The sequence below is a fragment of the Nannospalax galili genome, unplaced genomic scaffold (genome assembly GCF_000622305.1).
Source record: "Nannospalax galili isolate Female #2095 unplaced genomic scaffold, S.galili_v1.0 scaffold654, whole genome shotgun sequence".
Lineage (NCBI taxonomy): Eukaryota > Metazoa > Chordata > Mammalia > Rodentia > Spalacidae > Nannospalax > Nannospalax galili.
The window spans coordinates 1,202,484-1,223,502 of record NW_008335971.1 but is presented as its reverse complement, the minus strand read 5'-3'; positions in this window follow the sequence as shown (position 1 = coordinate 1,223,502).

Here is a 21,019-nt window from a genome sequence, read left to right as displayed (position 1 = left end):
TTATTCACAGTATTAAAAATAAACTTTTCAATTGATGTTCTTTTATAGTAATCTAATTGCAATGGATTTTATTGATGTATCTGTGACTTGTAAATGACATGAAGACTTATATAGAAAGGTACTTTAAAAAGTAGTTGTTGGTTTATACTGAGTACAATATTGTATAACTATAATAATTCAACAGTAAACCTAAAAATTTACAGCCAAATTTGAAAGAGATGCATCCTACCTCAGGAAAACGTTATTGAATATGTCAATTGTGTTGTAATGATATGCTTCTTCTAAGTATGTTGTTATTAAATAAATCATTTAAAAAAATTGAGAAGTTATTCAGGTGGAGCTAATGCAATCATGTGAGTCATTTTAAAACAGCATTTTCTCACTATGGACAGATGGTGAAACAGAGAAATATACAGTCGGAGGATTTAGCACAAGGTCATTTCTTCCTTGAAAATAAAGGATATATTCAGTAAAAAGGTGTAGGCAGCAGGAATAATTTAAGACAGTGTTGGCAGACAGTCAACAAAGAGAAAGGGACCTCAGACCTACAACTTACTCAAAATAAACCTTTACTACCAACTTCAGTAAGCTTGAAAGATAACACTTCCCAGGACTTCTAGATAACTCATCTTGACCAGCATTTGAGTTAAGCTTATAAGCAGATACCACTTGAGCCTGCCTGAGTTTCCAATCGTGGCAACCTTAAGATAATAGAGTGGTGTACTTATAAGCCACTATGTCCATGGTAATTTGACACTAAGCAATAGAAAAATAAAATGATTTTGAAATAATTTTCCACAAAGACAACCATTTTAAGGTTTCACTAGTTTAAAGCAGGAGGATTTAATTACCTGCCTTATACAATTCCTTAGTATATCAACAGGAATGATTTTACCTCATTGCAGATTTCTATTTCCGTTAGCCTTGTATTATCCTAGAAATTTATTTTCCTTTTGAGATGTGGTCTTACTGTGTCACCCAGGCTATATTCCAACTCAAAATCCTCATGCTTTATCCACAGGGCGATGGGATTACATCATGTGATCAATGCCCAGTTTCTATTAGAAATTCTTACAGTCTTATTTCCTTCACCTAGATCCAAATAGATTTAGGGTAATTTTAAGATACAGAAACAGATCATTTATTTCTTCATTCATGAAATAAAATTTGGAGATTGAATGGGCTAGAATTCTGATCCTCTTCACTGAAAACGTGATATGTCATTTGGTGTTAAGACATCAATTTTTAAGTCCCAACAACTGCTTCTGGTTGACTATGTTCAAAAATCATTCAGTTCTCTTCGACTTTGCTGTGACTTCACCATGGCTTGAGAAAAATCCCACACACACCATTGACAAAATGCGACTTACTTTGCCAATGGTAGGAGAGAAGAAATACTGTCCAGATCTGGGAGCAAACCTTAAGAGGCACAGTAAGCTTTTACTAATCCTATTGGAGCATTAACAAGAAAATCTCAGGTGACTGTTACAAAATGTCAACTTAGCTATAATATTAGGATTCATATTTGTATTGGTTTAACAAATGAGGAATGTACTGGCTCCTTTGTCTGTTGTGATGTGTAAGTACACATCTAAATGATATCTGACACATTCAACTTCAGATGACATTTCTACATAGACAATGCATGTTTATAAGGGAAGCATTCCTGTCATATCCAGAAAACACTGTCTTGATCTAGTCCTCCCTAACTTCTGGCTACTGCAATCTTTCTTACACCTCTATTACAATGGTCCATGACTGAGACTTGTTTAGAGGGTGTGATATAGTCATCTTAATATTGTCTGATCACTCCACAGTCACTTTGTCTCTGCACTATGACCAGTTGTGAGGTTCTGTGTTAACCACCATTCACTACACAAAGAAACTCTGATAATGTTTGAGAGCTGCACTAATCTAATGTTATAGGACTATGTCCATTTAGAAAAAACATAGTTATAGGTTCTCCTTCACAGCAAATGTGTTTATCTGTAAAAGACCTACACAAGGCCAGGTGTGGTGGCGCATGCCTTTAATCCCAGCACTCTGGAGGCAGAGGCAGGCAGATCCCTGTGAGTTCAAAGCCAGCCTGGCCTACATAGTGAGTTCCAGGACAGCTAGGGCTACAGGGAGACCCTGTCTCAAAAAGACCAGAAAAAAAAAAAAAAAACCTACACAAGATCAGCCATTCAACATTCTGTCATGGAGTGGGAAGGGGTTCAAGACTCATCACCCCTATCTGTATCTATGGGCAGTGATGGCTTCTGAAAGAGAAAGTGTTCTTTAAGGGTATGATTCTTGTTAGATAGACTACACTCCAGGGGATGACCCCACACCCTGAAATACATGGACAGCATTGATTGTAGTCCATAGGCTACTGAATTTAAATAAAAAGAGAAAAGAAAGTTGAAGGAGAAGGAAATTGGTGAGAGGAATTAAGATGAAGTTTGGAGGGTGACTATGATCAAAATACATCATATTAAATTTTCAAAGAATTAAGATATTTTAATGCAGATTTACATATACAAAGACAAATACATTTACTTTTAGACATTATATCTATGTAGATTAGTATCTTCAGGTTTTACAAAGCAAAAAGGTGTTTTTAAGTCTTTAAACTCTGTAATATAGTTACATTTTTTAATAGTCGAGGCTTCTCAATAATTAGAATGACACAAAATCATTTCATCAATTTCATATATATTTAATTCAAAGAAATAAATTTCTCTATTTTGAGCATTTGATTTAAGAAAACAGAAGGTAACTTTAATGTAATGCAGCTATGTCAGGATTAGGAACAATTTCTGAAGAATATATCAAATATTAGGCTCTGCCTCATTGACTAAGTAATCAATTTCACACTGAGACTATTTAGTCAGCTTTACAGATGAGTGCAACCCAAGGGAAAGGTTTAGAAATATATCATTATGTCTATTTAAAAAATACATTTTAGAGTACAGTACTTAAGCTAAAAATTTTTACTATGCTTAATGGGAAACAAAGTGCACTGGAGGCTAGGTGGAAAGAATTGATGTTCAATACTGACTATTGAGGAAAAAAATATACAAATAAAGAAAGTTAAAACCCAAATAAATAAGTTGTACTTTTTTGGAAGTCATACATATACTTCCCTGAAACTTCTAAGCTTGTAAATAAGACTGTGTTAATCTTCTAAACATAGCAAAGAAATTAATTTACTGGAAGACAATCTATGTGGTTCTAGTTGGAAAGATTTTATGATATTTAGCATAAGGAAACATGGAATTATAGATTTTTGTTCTTTTCTGAAAAATAGCACAGTAAGTGTATGTCTACAGTCAATAAATCTTCAGAACACACAGGAATTCTATTTAGACAAATGAATTTTCCAGTGTAATTTCATTTGTTCTCTCTCTCTCTCTCTTCTCTTCTCTTTATCTCCTTTGTAGTTCTGGAAACTAGAATTTCATAAATACTCCATAAATATTCAGTATAGTGTCATGGATCTATAAACTTATCCCAACAGAGAAATTTTAGACTATTTTGAGTATTTGTGACTTTTTCAAAATATTTAAAGTTATTATCATTTAAGTGACAGAATAAAATTAACTTACAGGTGTGGCTGCAAGCATACCCTGTGCACCTCAGCTCTGCTCCAGAGCTCTCCATCCCCATCCATTCTTTTTTTATTTGCTTGTTGATTTTTAAAATAGAATTTTTGTGTTTTTCATACAATATAGTTTGATGATATTTAGATCCCCTCTTCTACCCATAATCCCCACTGTCATTCCACCCAATTTAATGTATTCTCTTACATAATTTGTAGCAAGATTAAGATTTTACTAGGTGTCCCTTTAATTCATCCCCCAAATTCCATTTTTTACCTAAGTAGTATTTGTTACTCATTGAACAATTACCTTCTAAATCAATAAATTATTTTAATGAATTATGTACATTTTAATATGATTAAGAACAAACATCAAACAATAAATTCCCAGAGATGATTTTTACAATGACATTCTTAATGTGATATGGAGTAAGTTAATTTTATTCTTTCACTTAAATAAAAATAACCTTAAATGTTGTGAAAAGTCCTGATCAATACAGTACATTGGACAAGATAGAATTTTGTGTGTATTGGAACACATCTATGCACTTATAGATTTTCCTATAGAAAATAATTTTAAATTATTAAATATTGTTTGAGAAATGTAAAAACTCTGTTTTCTGATACTATTAGGGCATTATGGGAAATAAAACAGTGTTGTTTAAGATTTAATTTATACGAAGGCATTAAAAGAATGTAAAATGATAAACTAGTAAATTAAAAGGTCGATGAGAGGTCTATTAAATATCATGGCATATCAAGGGAAGTAGACATCATTTTATCTTTGAGCAAGTTGAGTAGGTTTCCTATAAGATATATAAATTGAGTTAGGCTTTCATACAATAAAATTTGGAGTGAAGAGGAAGATGAAGAGCATTCTTGGTAATAACATAACTTGTATAATAGGGAATTCTTTTGATAGGTGAATAAATGGAGAAGAATAAAAATTTGGAATCCCTATTACAACCATAGTAAAATATTTTTTAAAAAGTAGATTTTGAACTTTGTTTTCCATGATTTGTTGTTTTGTTATTGATACTATTTCTCTCTCAGGTTAGAAATCTTCTTGTTCCTGATTAATATCACTGCAGAAAGGCCTCCTTCTGTGGACACAGTAAATTTTTATGAAAAAAAAAATGAGCACAAGCAAGTCTTTCAGACTCAATTATAATTTATAAACATTATTGTACAGATTATTTTGTTCAGAAATATCTGCTGGGATTTCTAGAGAGAAATATTTTTTAAACTGATTTACATGCCTTCCAGATGGTCTGTATTTCTTTTCTTCTAATATTATACTTACAGTTGTTTAATTCCAGATTGCTGCAAGAGAAAAAAATGCCTGATAGTGAAATTGTGTTCAAAACTACAGAAATGGCAAAGCATAAAATTGATATCATTATAGCATTGAAATTTACCATTGCAAATATTCAAATATATAAAATGAAAGAATTAGTATATTTAACCAATAATAATATAAAATCATTTTTACCCATTTCCACATATCATGTAAAGATTCAAGAAGATACCCTCTACTGACACTCATACTGAGGTACTCAGAAAAGTATCTATCTACAGTCCAACCTAGAATATCGCATGTAATCAATAATCTTTTGCAGAAGAAAGATGAGAAGTTACATGAAATGAATCTGTAAGACCTCATCCTATTTTTTTTTTTTTTTTCCGGACAGGGTCTCCCTAGTCTCAGCGTGCCTGGATGTCACTACGTGGACCCAGCTAGCCTCTGTCTCACGGAGATACTAATGCCTCTGCCTCCCATGGACTGTGGTTATTCATCCTATATTTGAAACAGGGTGTTTCTTTGTAGCCCTGTCAGGTCTGAGACAAGCTATGTCCACAGTGCTGACCATCTTAGCATGATTCTCCCACATCTGCTTCCCAAGTAGTTGGGATTAAAGTTTTGCATTTCTGTGCCCAGCCTATACTCCCATTTTCTTTGCACATATTTCTGGGACACTTCTTTTCTGGCACACAATATACTCATTTACTACTATAGGTTGAAAAAATGCTAAAATAAATGTTGCATATTACAATTAAATTATCTATGTTATGGAGAAAAGAAACAGATCTAATATCCAGAAATGTTATAGATTCTACAGCATAGGTGCAGGAAAGAACGTAAAAAATTCTTGTCTGAAAACCTGAGTGATTAATCATCAGATCAAAGAATAAACAATTATTTTTCAGGAGGAAGATAGTAATTGCTGGATATTGATAAGAATAATGATGTAATCAGAGCTAAGCTTTAGAAACAGCAATTATTTATAGCTTTGCTAGGGAGTAAACATTGTATATTTATGTGCATAAATTGAGTAAGGTATTTTGTAGGTTCTGGACAGATTAACCCTGATGCAGTACATCCCTCCAATTTCTCTATTAGATTAGTCTACATAGTAGTGTATTTATTTTGCTTTGAATGTCTCTGGTATAACATGGAATCAACAAAGCTGATTGCTGAATTTGCTTAAAAGAATTTTTCTTAGGAGAACAGAGCTTAAAAAATTATTGTCAGGACCAGCTGTGTTTGTCTCTATGGCCTCATGGTCTACATCACTGGCCTTTCTGTTCTTGTCGTAAGGCATTTGTCTCCAATTCATTAGGGATATTGGTAGAATTTGGTTTTAATTATATGACAAATTTTTACCTTTCTTGGATTTTTAGCCTGAGGTAAATATAGTGCTAATATTCAACTTCATCCCTTTTCAAATGGTCACCTCTGTCTTTCATAGAGCAACACTGCACCCAATTCCATGGATGAAACCTATTTTTAAAGGTAGTATTAATTACCATTTGGTATCTCCAAATACACTTGTTTGGAATTCATGAGGAAAAGGTTATTTTGTTCCCAATAACATTTGAACTGTTATGGAAGGTAACACTAATAATGAGGCATAATAGTAGAAGACAAATAATTGAACACGGTTTTTTTCTTTTTTGTTCTTTGAAAAATCCATATATGTCCTGTTTGTCTTAATCGCACCCACTCCGTATTTCCTATTTCAACTTCCCCCAGCCCCTACCAATAAACACTTCTCCTTCCCACCTTCATGATCTGTTGTTTCATAGCCACTCAATTAATCCTAAATCCAATTAGCACACCCATAAGTACAAGGGGTGTGGAGTCAACCACTGGGGCATGGACATCCTACAAGCTACCACACCCAAAGGAAAACTCTCACTATACCAGCAGCAGTCAACTGTCGATAGCTCCTTAACTAAGTGAGGGACCTATGAAGACTTCTGCTCTACATGCTGGAAGTTTTAACTGCCCTGATCTTGGGAAAACAACTACAGCTGCTATGAGTGCATGTGTGTAACAGCTATAACATGTCTAGAGGACAGCATCTCATACCTCTCCTCTCCATCTTTCAGCTCTTATCTTCCTACTGTGCCATTGTCCCCTGAGACACAGGAAGGAGTAGTGGATATGGATGGGCCATCCACAGCTGAGCTTTAGGTTTCTAGGTCTCAGCTGTTTGAGTCATACTAATACCAAATATTTATGAGAGTCACTAAGCATTCTGATGTACTAGAAAAATGAAGTGATTCAGAATGTGAATTAACCAAATGAGTCAGAAAAATAGTTTGCAGAAGTTTAACATTCACATGTTCAATTATACTAAAAAGTTAAAGGAAATGATAAAGTATATAACCACAAATATCAATTAATTCTTTTTTGAATTATTTACTTTATCATTTTTTAAAAAATTTTATGTGTATGAGTGTATTGCCTGCATGTATGTGAGTGCACCCTTGTCGTGCAATGCCACGGAGGTCAGAATAGGGCTTCGGATTCCCCCTGAACTGTAGTTAACTTCAGTTTGTAGCCACCATGTAGCGATGGCAATTGAACTCGGCTCCTTGCAAGAGCAGTCATTGTATGCTATCTGGTTCTAGAACATCCACAGGTCAAATTTCTTACTACTACATTTTATCCTCAGTTTTGTTCTTGAGTTTCTTCCCCTCTTCTAATTTTACATAAATGTTCTAATAAAATAATTCTGTATTAAAATTATTCAAATTAATTAAAAACACACGTTTTTTTCAAAAGTCCAATGAAACTCTACTTGAAATTGAAAATGATGGCAGTATCAGTATTTCAACCCTGAAAAATGACAAGATATGGAAGATCGACAAATCCCGGTAATACATATTCTGCTCAGTCGGGCATGGTTGGCCCAAGCCTTTAATCCCAGCACTCAGGAGGCAGAGGCAGGAAAAATCTTTGTGAGTTCAAGTAGGCCATCCTGGCCTACACAGTGAGTTCCAGACCAGCCATGGCTACAGGGAGACCCTGATAAAAAAAAAAAAAAAAAAAAAAAAAAAAAAAAAAAAAAAAAAAAAAAAAAAAAAAAAAAAAAAGGAAAAGAAAAAAAATCTGCTTACAAGGAATGCATCAAGATGTCAATCTAAATTTAAAAAATAACTTTAATATCTGAATTAGATTCCATACCTGTCTTACATTATCAATTTAATAGAATAATTGGAAAGATTAAGAATTATTGATGCATACTAGTAAAGCAATAACTTTAATATTTGATAATAGACATAATTATTACTAACGAAAGTGACAAGTTATATTCTTCATGCATAAAAGAATATCATGAACATAAAGAAAATTAAAACATGGTTAATTTGAGATAAGAAATGGTAATTTCTACAGTTCTTTTACTGTTCAGTATTATTTTGGCTATCGGGATTTTTGTTTCCATATGTAATTTTAGATTGTTTTTCAAATTACTCTGAAGAACTGTGCTTGAATTTTCATAGGTGTTCCATTGAATTGGTAGGTTGCTTTTGGTAGGATGGCCAATTTTCAATATCAATTCTACTGATCCGTGAACAGGGGAGGTCTTTCCATCTTTTAATATCTTCTTCAGTTTCTTTCTTCAATGGAAGTTTTTAATTACACAAGTCATTTACTTCCTGGTTTTGATTTATTCCAAGATATTTTATTTGGGGGGGTATCATTAATGGAATCATTTATCTCATTTCTTTCTCAGTATGATTGTTGTTGGTACTTAGAAAGGTTACTGGTTTGGGGGCGGGTATTAATTTTATATCCTGCTACTTTGCTGAATGTGTTTATCAGCTCTAGGAATTTCTGTTGGTGTCTTCAGGGTCTTCTATGTGTAGAATGAGATGAAATAAGGATGCTTTGATTTCTTCCTTTTCAATTTTAGTCCTCTATATCTCATGGATTTGTCTTGTTTTAGCTAAGACTTCAAGAACTATATTGAACAGGAATAGAGAAAGGAGACATCCTTGTCATGCTCCTGTTTTTAATGGGAATGTTTGAATTTTTCGCTATTTAGTATGATGTTGACTGTGGACTTGTTGTATATTGCCTTTATTATCTGAGATATCTCCCCTGTATACCCACATCCTCCCATGACCTTTATCATGAATGGATGTTGAATTTTGTCAGAGGTCATTTCTGAATCTCATGAGATTATCATGTAGTTTCTGTCCTTGGAGTTTCTTTATGTGGCAAGTTACATTTATTGATTTTTATTCACTGATTTTCATACATCCTGCATCTCTAGGATGAAGCATGCTTGATCATGGTGGATAATATTGGGAATTTTTACATTTACACTGAGGTTAATCAGAGTATATCCTGCAATTTCCTTTTTTTTTTTTTTTTTTTTGGTTGGGTTGTTCTCTGGTTTTGGTATCATAAAATAACTTGGAACTGTTCCTTCCTTTTCTATTTCATGGAATAATTTGAGGAATATTGGTTTCAAATCTTTTAAGATTTTGTAGAATTTTACATTGGTAACATTTGGTCCTGTCCCATTTTACATGGAAGATTATCCATTTTTGGATCTATCTCATTGCTTGTTGAGTCTGTTTAAATTATTTTTGTCATTTTTTTAGAAGAAGCATTTCATTTCAGCTTTTACATACTCATTAACAGTTTCCAGAGAAAAGATACATCTCTTTCAAAGAGTGTCTATAAAATTTTTAGGTTTGCTATTGAATTAATACAGTTATAAAACATTGAACTCAGTATAAGCCCTGTAAGATATAAAATTAAATGTTTTTAACCTTTAAAAAAGATATCCATTTCATTTTAAAATATGCTGTTTCTTACAGAAAGACTCATTGATTTTCTTCATAACACTGAGATGTTGATGTAAAATCTCTAATCTGTATGTATCTGATTAGTACTAGTTGTAATTGGTTGCACTTGGATCCTTGGCACCTGTGTATGTCTATAAAGTCATTGGGTGGATTTCAATGGTAACGTTTATGACCTCTACTAATTAACATAATGTAAATTTTTATGCTACCTTCTCAAATATAATTCACTTTTACAATTTTTTGGATTTTTTTTTGTGTGTGTATATCACACAGAACATCCCAAACCATCTTATTCAACTGTGCACCCACTTCTTATATGCCACCCTCCCACAGCCTCCCTCCCCCCACTAGAACCCTTATACCCTGATATCCCTGCTACTGTCAGCTGTGTTGTTGGTCCCCTCAGCTATTCCCCACTACTTGTCCATCTGGTGAATCTAGTCCACCTATCTAGAGGTCTTTGTTTTAGGAAGGTCAGCTGCTCCTCATCTAGCAGCAATCGGTTGTCAATATTTCTTTAGATAAACTGGGGTCTGCTGTTCACTTTCCAGTTCTATGCTGGGTTACCACATGGGAGTCCATTGGGTCACCCTGCCCAACAACTCAAAAGAAGGTATCTCCTATCTGGCATTGTTGCTTATTTTGTAGCCTTTAGCTATACATATTGACTCTTAAAAAATTATATTGGTGCCTTTAATCTTTGGTTATACTTTCTTTTTGGGTGTTTAAGTCCATACAGTTGGCCCAGATAAACCAATTTATTTTTACTCTTAAGGTTGTTTGAGGATCTGTTCCTCAGGGGACACATGGGCTTGGGAGGAGCCCCTGGTTCCTTTCTTCTACCAGTTCCACCTATGTGAAGATAAGTCCATGGCTTGCATTACTTGGAAGCCTGGAGGAAATGATTCCTCTGTGTTGACCCTCCTCTTTGTAGACTGGGCACTGGTTCAAGTCCACTTTGTGGGGTCTTCTCAGCCTCCTTGGTCAAGAGGACGGGTGACCCACCACAATTACAGGAAATATTGAGAGATGCTCATAGACCCCTGGAACTAGTCAACTTAGGAGGGCAAGGAGCAAAAACTGTCCTTTATTTCTCTCTGACCAAATTAGTATGGGTCTCAAAGTATGTCTGTTAAACATCCAAGAAGATTAGTTCCACCAGTCTGGTACTTTTAATTACTGTGTGTCATGTAGCTAAATCTTGGGCAAAGAGCAATTGTTCTCAGATAAAACTTGCCTAGACATATATTTTTTGATCTGGTTTGTATAATTTGTCAGTAGGTTGTTGGACTAATATGGTTACCTCTGAGTTTTAAAACTAGCTGTGCATTATTTATCTCTTACATCATCTAACCCCTCCATCATGGTTTCCCCAATTGAGTTGGTCCCATATTTTCCCTTTCCCCTTAATAATACTCTTAATAATTCTCCCGTGGTCCTACCTCTCTTGAGCTCCTTCTTTCCCTTTATTCCCTAAGTTCATTGTATACCCTTCCCTCTCTTCTCCCTTAAACTAATCCAATTTTTATCCATATCTCCCTTATTAAGGCCTGTTTCCTACTGTTCTTCTCTTTCAGGTTCTTTCTTTTCCTTTACCTCCTTGGTTGCTTTCTGTTTTCCTGATTCCTGTAGTTCTGTTTGGATACATACTCACTTATCAAGATTTGGTTCTTGGATCCACATATGAGGGAGAACGCATGTCGAGTTTTTTTTCTGAGTCTGTGTTATTTCACTCAGTATAACAGTTTCTAATTACATCCATTTATCTGTAAATTTCATGATTTCATCTTTCTTTACTGCTGAGTAAAACTTCATCATATAAATGAACCATATCTTCATTATCCACTTGTCAATTGTGGGACACTTAGGCTGCTTCCACCTCTTAGCTATTGTGAAAAGAGCAGCAACAAACATGGATGTATACTTATCTCTATAATAGGATGAGTTCTTTGAGTATATGCCAATGAGTGGTATAACTGGATCAAATGGTAGGTTTATTTATAGTTTCTTAAGTGTTCTCCACGCTGATTTCCATAGGGGTTGAACAAGTTTGCAGCCCCACCAGCAGTAAATGTGTGTTCCCCTTTCCCCACATCTTCTCTAGCCTTTGGAATAATTTGTTCTCTTAATGTTAGCCAGTCTGACTTGGGTAAGATGAAATCTTAAAATGGTTTTAATTTACATTTCCCTAATTACTAGTGATGTTGATCATCTTTTAAGATGCTTCTTAGCTGTCTTTAACTCTTCTTTTGAGAACTCTGTTCAGCTCCTTAGCCCATCTTTTAATTGGGTTACTTCTTGTCTTGATTCTCTGTTTTTTGAGTTCATTATATATTCTGGCTATTAAACCTCTTTAAGATGTGTCACTGGTGAAGACTTTCTCCCAGTCTGTGGGTTTTCTCTTCACTTCCCTGGTTGCCTCCTATGATGTACAGAGCTTTTTAGTTCAATGAGGTCCCATTTGTTGAATCTTGACCTTGTTTCCTGAGCAGTTGATCTTCAGCTTCAAAAATCCTTTCTTACACCTCTATATTATAGGTTTTTGCCAGTTTCAGAGTTTCAGGCTTTACATTGAAGTCTTTGATCCAGTTGGAATTAACTTTTGTGCATGGTGAAAGACTGGGGTTTAGTTTCATTCTTCTACAAGTGGTGATCCAGTTTTGCCAGCACCATTTGCTGAACATGCTGTCTTTCCGCCATTGAATGTTCTTGGCCCCTTTGTCAAATATCAGTTGGCTGAAATTGCATACACTCATATTTGGGTCATCAGTTTTATTCCGTTGATCTATGGGTCTATTTTTGTGCCAGTACCACATTATTTTTATGACTATAACTCTGTAACACAGTTTATAATCTGGTATAGTAATCCCCTTGGCATTGCTCTTAGTGTTCAGAGTTGCTTTGGCTATCTGAGATCTTTTGTGCTTCCACATGAATTTTAGCATGATTTTTTTCCAATTTTGTGAAAAATGTCATGGGGATTTTGATTGGCATTGCTCCTTCCATCTTCTGATGTCTTCCTCAATCTCTTTCTTTAAAGATATAAAATGTTCTATTTTTATAATTTTTATTTCACTTTGGTAGGCCTGACATAATTAGAAATTTATCCTTTTTTTATATTTTCTAGTTTAGATATTTATAGATTTTTAAAAGTCTGTGTTTATAGCTTTCTGAAATTCCTGAGGGTCTGTTTTAATATTTTCCTTTTCATTTTGAGTTTATTAATTTGAGTCCTCTCTCTCTTTCTTTTGGTTAATTTGGCTAAAGATTTGTCAATATTTATTTTTTCTCAATGTATATTTTTATTGAATTTTCCTCCCACGTCAGAACCCCCTCTATTTCTCTCCCATTAGATTTCATACATTCTATTCTATGTGTTAAGGCCTGTAGAATCAAGTTTGTGTATCCAGATATTCCTTGGTGTGGGTCAGTTCATCTATATGAGTCTAGTCAACCTATCTACACTCATTCCCTTAAAGAATACCAACTGTCACTCACCCAGTAATAATCAGCTGCCATTAGTTCCTTGGCTGAAGTTGAATCTCCTGTACATTTCCTCAGTTATATGCTGGGTTTTGTCTGGGTTGAGTTTGCATGGGTTTTGAGCATGCTTACATCATTTCTGTAATTTCATATGAGCAAGTTCCCTGAGACCTGGAAGACTGTTCCTTATGACCATGCACCACACTTGGCTCTTATGATCTTTCTTTCCATCTTCTGCAATGGTCCCTGAGCCAGGCTTTTGTAAAGTTTATTATTGGAGTCCTATATAGACACACACTCTGAAGTTGTTTATTCTCTACACTTTGGCCAGTTGTGGTTTTCTGTGTGCATTGCCTTCTGTTACATGAGGAAGTGTCGCTGGTAAGAATTGAGAGATGCGGGGATAGAGATATGGCTGAGCAGTTAGGAACACTGCTTGTTCTTGCAGAAAACCCGTGTTTGAATCCCAGCACCCAAATGGAAGCTAACAACTGTCTGTAAATCAGGTTCCAGGGGATCTGACAGTCTCTTCTGGCCTCCATGGTCATTGCACAACATGGGTGCACTTACCTACATGCAGGGAAATACACACATACACGTAAAATAAAAATAATAAATAAACCAAAAAAAGAACTGAGAAATGCATTCATATTCTCTCTGTCCTCTATTCCACTGTGCTTCATGAGTCTTAGGTATAAAGGTTCCACTGTAGATGTGTTAGTTAGGGCTGGGTATCATTCAGGCACTATTCTCTGTGTGTGACCAGTTGTGGAACTTTTGAAGAGTCTCCACTTGTTGAAAAAAGAAGCTTCTTTGGTGAGTGGTGAATGGTAATATAAGGATCCATATTTAGCATACATTAAAAATGACATTTGTCTGCAGATATGACAGAGGTATGGTTTTCCCGAGGATCTTTGACATCTCTAGCCATATCATTTGGCTATGTTTAGAGTGTCATACATGAATTCCCTCCCATTGAGCAGGGTTTATGTCCAATTAGATAGCTGTTGATTATCCCCAACATGAAAGTGCCATTACTGCACCTGTAGAGATAGTTTTATGTACCAGGTATTGTTGTTGTCATTAGGTTTTAAAAGTTGTGTTGGACCACTGATTGACTTTTTTCTCTTAGCAGGTGCATAGTGTCCTCCAAAACTTTGAAAGCTACTCTTCAGGGAGAAGGCTTCCATGTCAGTTTCAGCTCCATTGCTTCAAGTCCTGTCTTGAAATTATGTCCTATTTTTCTGCAATAGGTATTATCTTCAAGTTTTGGGAGGTCATCACGTGCTGTGGAAATAGGCTGTGTTATTTTGGGAATCTCTTGGGCTATCCTGACCTGGAAAGAAGGTTTCCTTTGTCTGGCATGTTTTTGTTGTTGTAATTGCTGTTGATATATATGACATCTATACGTTTCAGTAGGCTTGATAAAATATATTTCTAGATACTGAAATTAATTTCTTCAAATGCATAGATCATATCTCTGTATCGAGTCTGCTTCTTCAGTTAAATCTCTTTGGGTCCATTGTACATGCTACAAGTATCTCATCACTGTCACCAACAAAAGACAAGTGAAAATGATGATTGTGCTGAGGAGACAAATCAGTCTTTGGATCTGCTCAGTTAAGTGCACACTTGCTGCCTACATGCTTGAAAATCTTGTGAGGAATAACAATATAAAACACAAGAGTAAAAAGTAGCTATTATTATTTGCTGTTGTTTGAGAAAATGTTAATATAGAAATACTCTTACCACTTTATTTTTTATCCTTAATGAATTTCAAACACCTCAGTATTACACAATGGATAATTCTAAATTTGCTTATCTTTCTGAGAAGAAAAAAATTGGAAATGGTATGACACAAATAAAAGTTCCATTGGACATAATACTTTACTGCCTAGCTCCCACATTGAAAGAGCTTGCCAGCCTTCCTTTTCCAACTGTGTAATATCACTCTAAGAATATTAGTTATCCAGTAGGTTGATTTCCTGTCTCAGAAGCTCTCCATATTGCATAAAACAGAGATGCACTTTATTCCAGGTCGATTGCTCTGTTATGTGCCATTTCTCTGAAAAATTAAATATAGTTTTTTCTATCTTTCTTTCCCTGAGAGGCAAGTGTGTCATGCTCCTTACTCAGCACGTAAACTGCTCTTTAAAATGAATTGGATTTATTTGTGTGAAAAATCATGATTCTCTAATTAAAAAACATAACTGAAATTTTATTTTAAAAGGGAAGAAAAGGTTGCTTTTATATTCCTTGAAGGAAATAACTAAAATCTGATGTAACAGAGATCCTCTGATTTTACTTTTTACACATTAGTAGAGGATATATACATATAACAGTAATTTAAAAAGCCGTTTGCATATTACTTATGTGTTTTCACATGTAGTGTAAGCACACAATTTAATGTTATAATCCTTTAAATGTTTACTGTATCGTTGTTGACAATATTCCTGGTTGATCTTAATTATTTTTAATTAAAAAAAAATTTCTGTGAAGCTAGAGATAAGGCTCAGTGACTGAGATCACTAGTTATTCTGGCAGAGGTCCCAGGTTGGGTGCCTAGCATCCATATGATGGCTCAAACTGTCTGTAACTCCAGCTCGAGGGGATCTGACACCCACTTCTGGACTCACTTCTGGACTCCCCACAAACAGCAGGCACTCACGTGGTTCATATATGTACAGGTGGGCAACCACTCACATGCATTAATTAAAATTTTATTATTTGAGAACTTAAGGGATGGCAAGATTCTTCAGTGGCTGAAAGCGTCTTCTAGCCATGACTGAGAATCTGGTTTTATCCCTGCTATCCCCATGAGGAAAGTAAAAACCTGACTTCTAAAAATTTTCCTCTGACTTCCACATGCGGGCCACTCCTTTTTTCACATATGAAATAAATAAGTAAATGAATAAATACATAAATAGAGTTAAGACATATTTAAATAATGCAAAACATTTAATTTCTTAATGCAGCATTATTCTTATTCTGTAAATAAGAACAAATGAAAGCTTTAACCTAATGCATATTAATTTTAAATCATCTATGATTATAAAATTCTGAGGCTTAAAATTCAAATCTTATCTTCATACTTTTATAAATGTGAACCCATGTACTAGTTTCTTAATCTGTAACTGGAAAATATATATATTTAAATTGACATGGGGCCAGGAGCACTGTAAATTATAAAAACAGAAATTATTTTAACTGATTTACTTTACTTCAATTTTTTTGTTATTTGTTATTTTGAGACAGTGCTTCCTATAGTCCAAATGTGCAATGTAACTGAATATTTCTTTGAACTCCTGATATTCCTGCCTCAACCATGTTCTGAGATGGACAAGCATAATATTCAGCAAAATATCATTTTAGTGTATGTATTGTATTAATATCGAGGAACATGTTCTTGAAAGCCTGGTCTTTCTTTTACTTTTAGATTTTATTTTTTATTTTATGTATATGAGCGTTTTGTCTGTGTGTATGTAAGTGCATTGTGTTCATGTGATACCCATAAAGGCCAGAGGGATCATCAGAACCATGTGGATGCTGGGAACTAAACCCAGGACCTCTGCAAGAGCAGTCAGTGCCCCTAACCACTGAGCAATCTCTATAGTCTCAAAAGCCTATTCTTTTCATTATTATTTTGCCATTTTCAATATTTGGTAGGTTCAAGTGATAATTTCAACTTCAGCTAATTATGAGTCAAAAACTGTAACAACTAAGAATCTATATACTTAGAGTTTTTTTGGTAGTTGTAATATATCTCACAGACCATCTCATCCAGCACCTTCATCTCTTAGGCAAAGACAAATTGCTTAAAGTACCCAACTAGATGTTAGCAGGCTAGCAATTTGAGCTAAGTTATGTTGACTTTTCCTACCTATCTGGAATGTCAAATCACTCCCTGGCATATACTCTGCAAAGACTTTCACTGGTTTCCTTTTAAATAAATATTCATATTCTACTCATTAATCAGAATATGCTTAAGTGTTTCACCCTTTTCCTATCTTGTTTCTCCAAATACAAACAACTTGATACACTTACCTACCTAAATGACTATAAATTTTTGTACGGCTGATGGGAAATTGCATCTGTCAAGTCTGTCAGTATAGTAATTTGAAAACTAATTTACATGACACATTGTTATGTATCAATTGCCATAGTATGAATTATGAAAATATATGTGGCTGATAACAACTTTTATATCTTAGTTTCAGTGGGTCAGAAAGCTAGTAGGGGATCTAGGTCACTCACAGGCTAGCTTTGAGGTACCAGCTAAACAAGCAATTGTCATAAAATTATTCATGTCAAAATATTTTTATTTTTAAAATGTGGTCAAGGGATATTGCTCCAATTACTACATATTATTTTATTGATATATTAGAATGGTGAGTTTCTTTCCATTCATGGTAATACTGTATTTTAAATTGATGAGGAAAATGAAATATGGAAATAAAACCAGCATTGATAAGCACATACAGTTTTCATAATATTGTTAACCATAAAGCCAAGAATCTCTGTGTGTAGCTCATATTTTCGTTGCTTACCATGTATTTGAAACTATTCATTTCTAACTACAAAACTCACATTTTCACTTTTCAAATATTTTTTGTGTGAAACATTTAAAATCCTATCCCATGATCTGAGGATAATTCTTTCAATCTCTGAAACACAAATCAAGATTCTAGTACACATAAAAGGTTATTAAAAATTTCAGCCTTGTACTTTTTAATTAAACTAGGCCTCGCTAAACTAAATGGATTCTCTTTTATGTTATAGACCAAATGGATTTTGCTTCTACTTCCAGACAGTAGACTCATTAGTAAAATATTGGAAATGCAGTTCACACAAATGAGAATCTAAGAGAAGGACCCTGAATTTATTAATGTAGAACCCAATAATCTAAGCAATTATAATGTTTGACAAGTAAAATCTGAAAAGATATGCAATTAAAAGTTTTTCATTATCCTATCAAATCTGTACAACCAGAAAGCATAGTCAAATATAATATAGATATATTGCTTGAGTACTTATCTTTTTTTAAAGACAGGGTCTCCCTGTAGCCCCAGGTAGCCTGGAACTTGATATACACACTGAGGGTCTTCTCAAAGAGATCTGTCTGCCTCTAACTCTTGAGGACTGAGACTAAATGTTTGTACTATCCAGCTAGCATACTTAACCTGTAAAATAAAAACACATACTTGCTTTTTCATATTTTGAGAGAACTCTCTTAAATTTACATTTTTGCTGGCAAGTACTTGTAATCTCAACTTGTATAAGGACTACAAAAACATGAGATTCTTATTTTACAATTTTAATATTGAATGCATTATTGAGATTAAAATTATGAATAATCATTATTTATTTAATGTTGTAGTCTAAAGTATTTTTAAGAAAACCACCAGAACTCAATATTTAATATGCTTCTGTTTATTCTTTATATTTTGCATGTTAAAAATAACATATAGCATGAATATAGGTATAAATATGTATGTATTCAGGTGAAATAAAGTCATGCAAATAGCTCAGTGTCTTGGAGCTATCCTATGCAAACTCACAACTCATTAGGATGTAGTAGGTGAGAGAACATATTTTCATATTATATGCTGTAATCACATAGGATGTTCTTTCTCTCTGTGAGTTAACAACAGAAACCAAAGTAAGCATGAAGGAATATATTTTCAATATCACACAAATCGAAAGAAGATAAACATATTGGCATTTTGCTGCTTAAGCTTTCTATATATACTTTCCAAGATATGTAGGTACCTACATGTATTTCAGAGTAATCTTACGGCTCAATAAACTGAGTCATTATTATTTCCTATTCTTAATACAGATATATTGGTGGAAATGTACTTAATAACTGATTTTCTATAAAAGGCAGACACACAACATGTACATAGGTGCACCAGACCAATATTTTTCTTTCTTCAAATTGTTTTGAATAATTGTTCCTCCCAGGGATGGTTGGTTACTGAGCTTTTTGTGTTGAAAGTGAGGAAGTTTTGGTGAACAATGAAGTTGCATTTATACTTCAGTAATTAGAAAATAAGAAAGGAAGAGAAAATTTGTTTTTGTAAGTCGTAGTATAATATTAAAATTTTCTATCAGGAAAAGTGTCAAATATATTAAATTTATATTTATATTTAAAAATTACTACTAATAAAGCAGTATAAAACTAATATCTAAATTTCACTGAGGAAATGTTGGACACTATCCTAAAATTTAGGCCACCATAATTAGCAACTTTCAAAGAATTATTTCAAATATTTAATTGAAATAATGTATTTCAATTAAATACATTAATTGAAATGTATTATTATATTCAAAATATATTGACAGTATAAATATATGCCATATAAATAAATATGTAAACAGACATTATGTATATGTTTATGAAAAGTAGTGTGAGTGCAATATACATTTATGAAAAGTTGATGTGAAACTAGACTGGAAATTCCAGGATTTAAGAGTTATTTAGGAGCTATTTTTAATTTATTCTGAATTATGCTAATATTCAATATCCTCCAAAAAAGAAGAGCATGACGTTAAATTTCAACTTCATACAATATTCTAGAAATGTCTATGTCTAAAATACTTACTAAACAATATTATAAACAATATTAATGCACATTTACCATAATAGAATAATTATATTTAGTAATGTGATCATAGTCAGAAATTTTACTGTGGGGATTTGTTATGTTTTTCCTCATCCCTAGCCTGTCTGAAGTCCCCATTCATTGTTACCACTAAATACACAGTCATTATACATCAGTTATAAAAAATAATTATAAAAATTGAAGAGGAATAAAGAATTTTTTCATTTGTTTAAACAGTCACTCTGTATTTTTAAATTTCTCTTTAGATTTCATTATTTGTATGCTGGTGTTTTACAATGACTAATACATATTCTGAAAACTATCAGTTTGCAATATATATTTCAGCCGTTGTTTGATCTTTCCTTCCTCTAGTATAGTTCATCTTTTTTCAAATTACAAGTTACAACTCAGATGATACATTTGATTATTTTGTATAAAGTATTCATCATTGCCTCTTAGTCTAGATTCTGTATCTTCCTCTTAGAATTACTTCTAGAACTCAGATTTTACAAGGGCTAATGGAAAGATCATCACTCTACCACTTATTTAGTCTTCTGCTTCTCACTGCAGTAAGATAATGAAGGACTGTGTGAAGTTATTAATTCTGCTTTTTTTTGAATACTCACATTAGAAGTTCAAAACTGACAAAATCATGTCAAGTTCTTGCCTCAGCAAGTTTTTCTATTTTAAATTTAATTTCACATTATTTTATTATTTAATTGAGTATGTGTTTATACCTGATAGTCTTTATGGAATCATACTTGTTCAAAGCCTACAGAGGCCATAAGAGGGTATATGGAGTTACAGGAGGTTGTGAGCAGCCAAATGTGGGTGGTGGGTACCTAACGTGAGTCCTCTGCAAGACCAGCTAGTTCTCTCGACAGTTTTTCCATCAAAACAACCATAAGATTTTCATTTCTTTAAGTCTAATTAATAATCTTCCTAGCTCTTAACTCTAGTGCTTTTGACATGATGGGGGGACTGAAAGCCCAATAAACACGTATTTTTTTAGTTTCTCATTTTTAAACTGTAATTTTGAAAAGCCTTTGGAAACCAAACCAGAGGTAACTGTGTCTCTGTTCAACACTTACTAGATTCTTAGTTCCTCACATCCACCTTCCCTTTATTGCTCATTTGTGTACTGAATAATATTTTGTGTATTTTCTGTTTTATTATTAATTTTAGAAAAATGTCCAATTTATTGAAGTTATTTGGGTTCCACCATAGATATTTTGTTTTT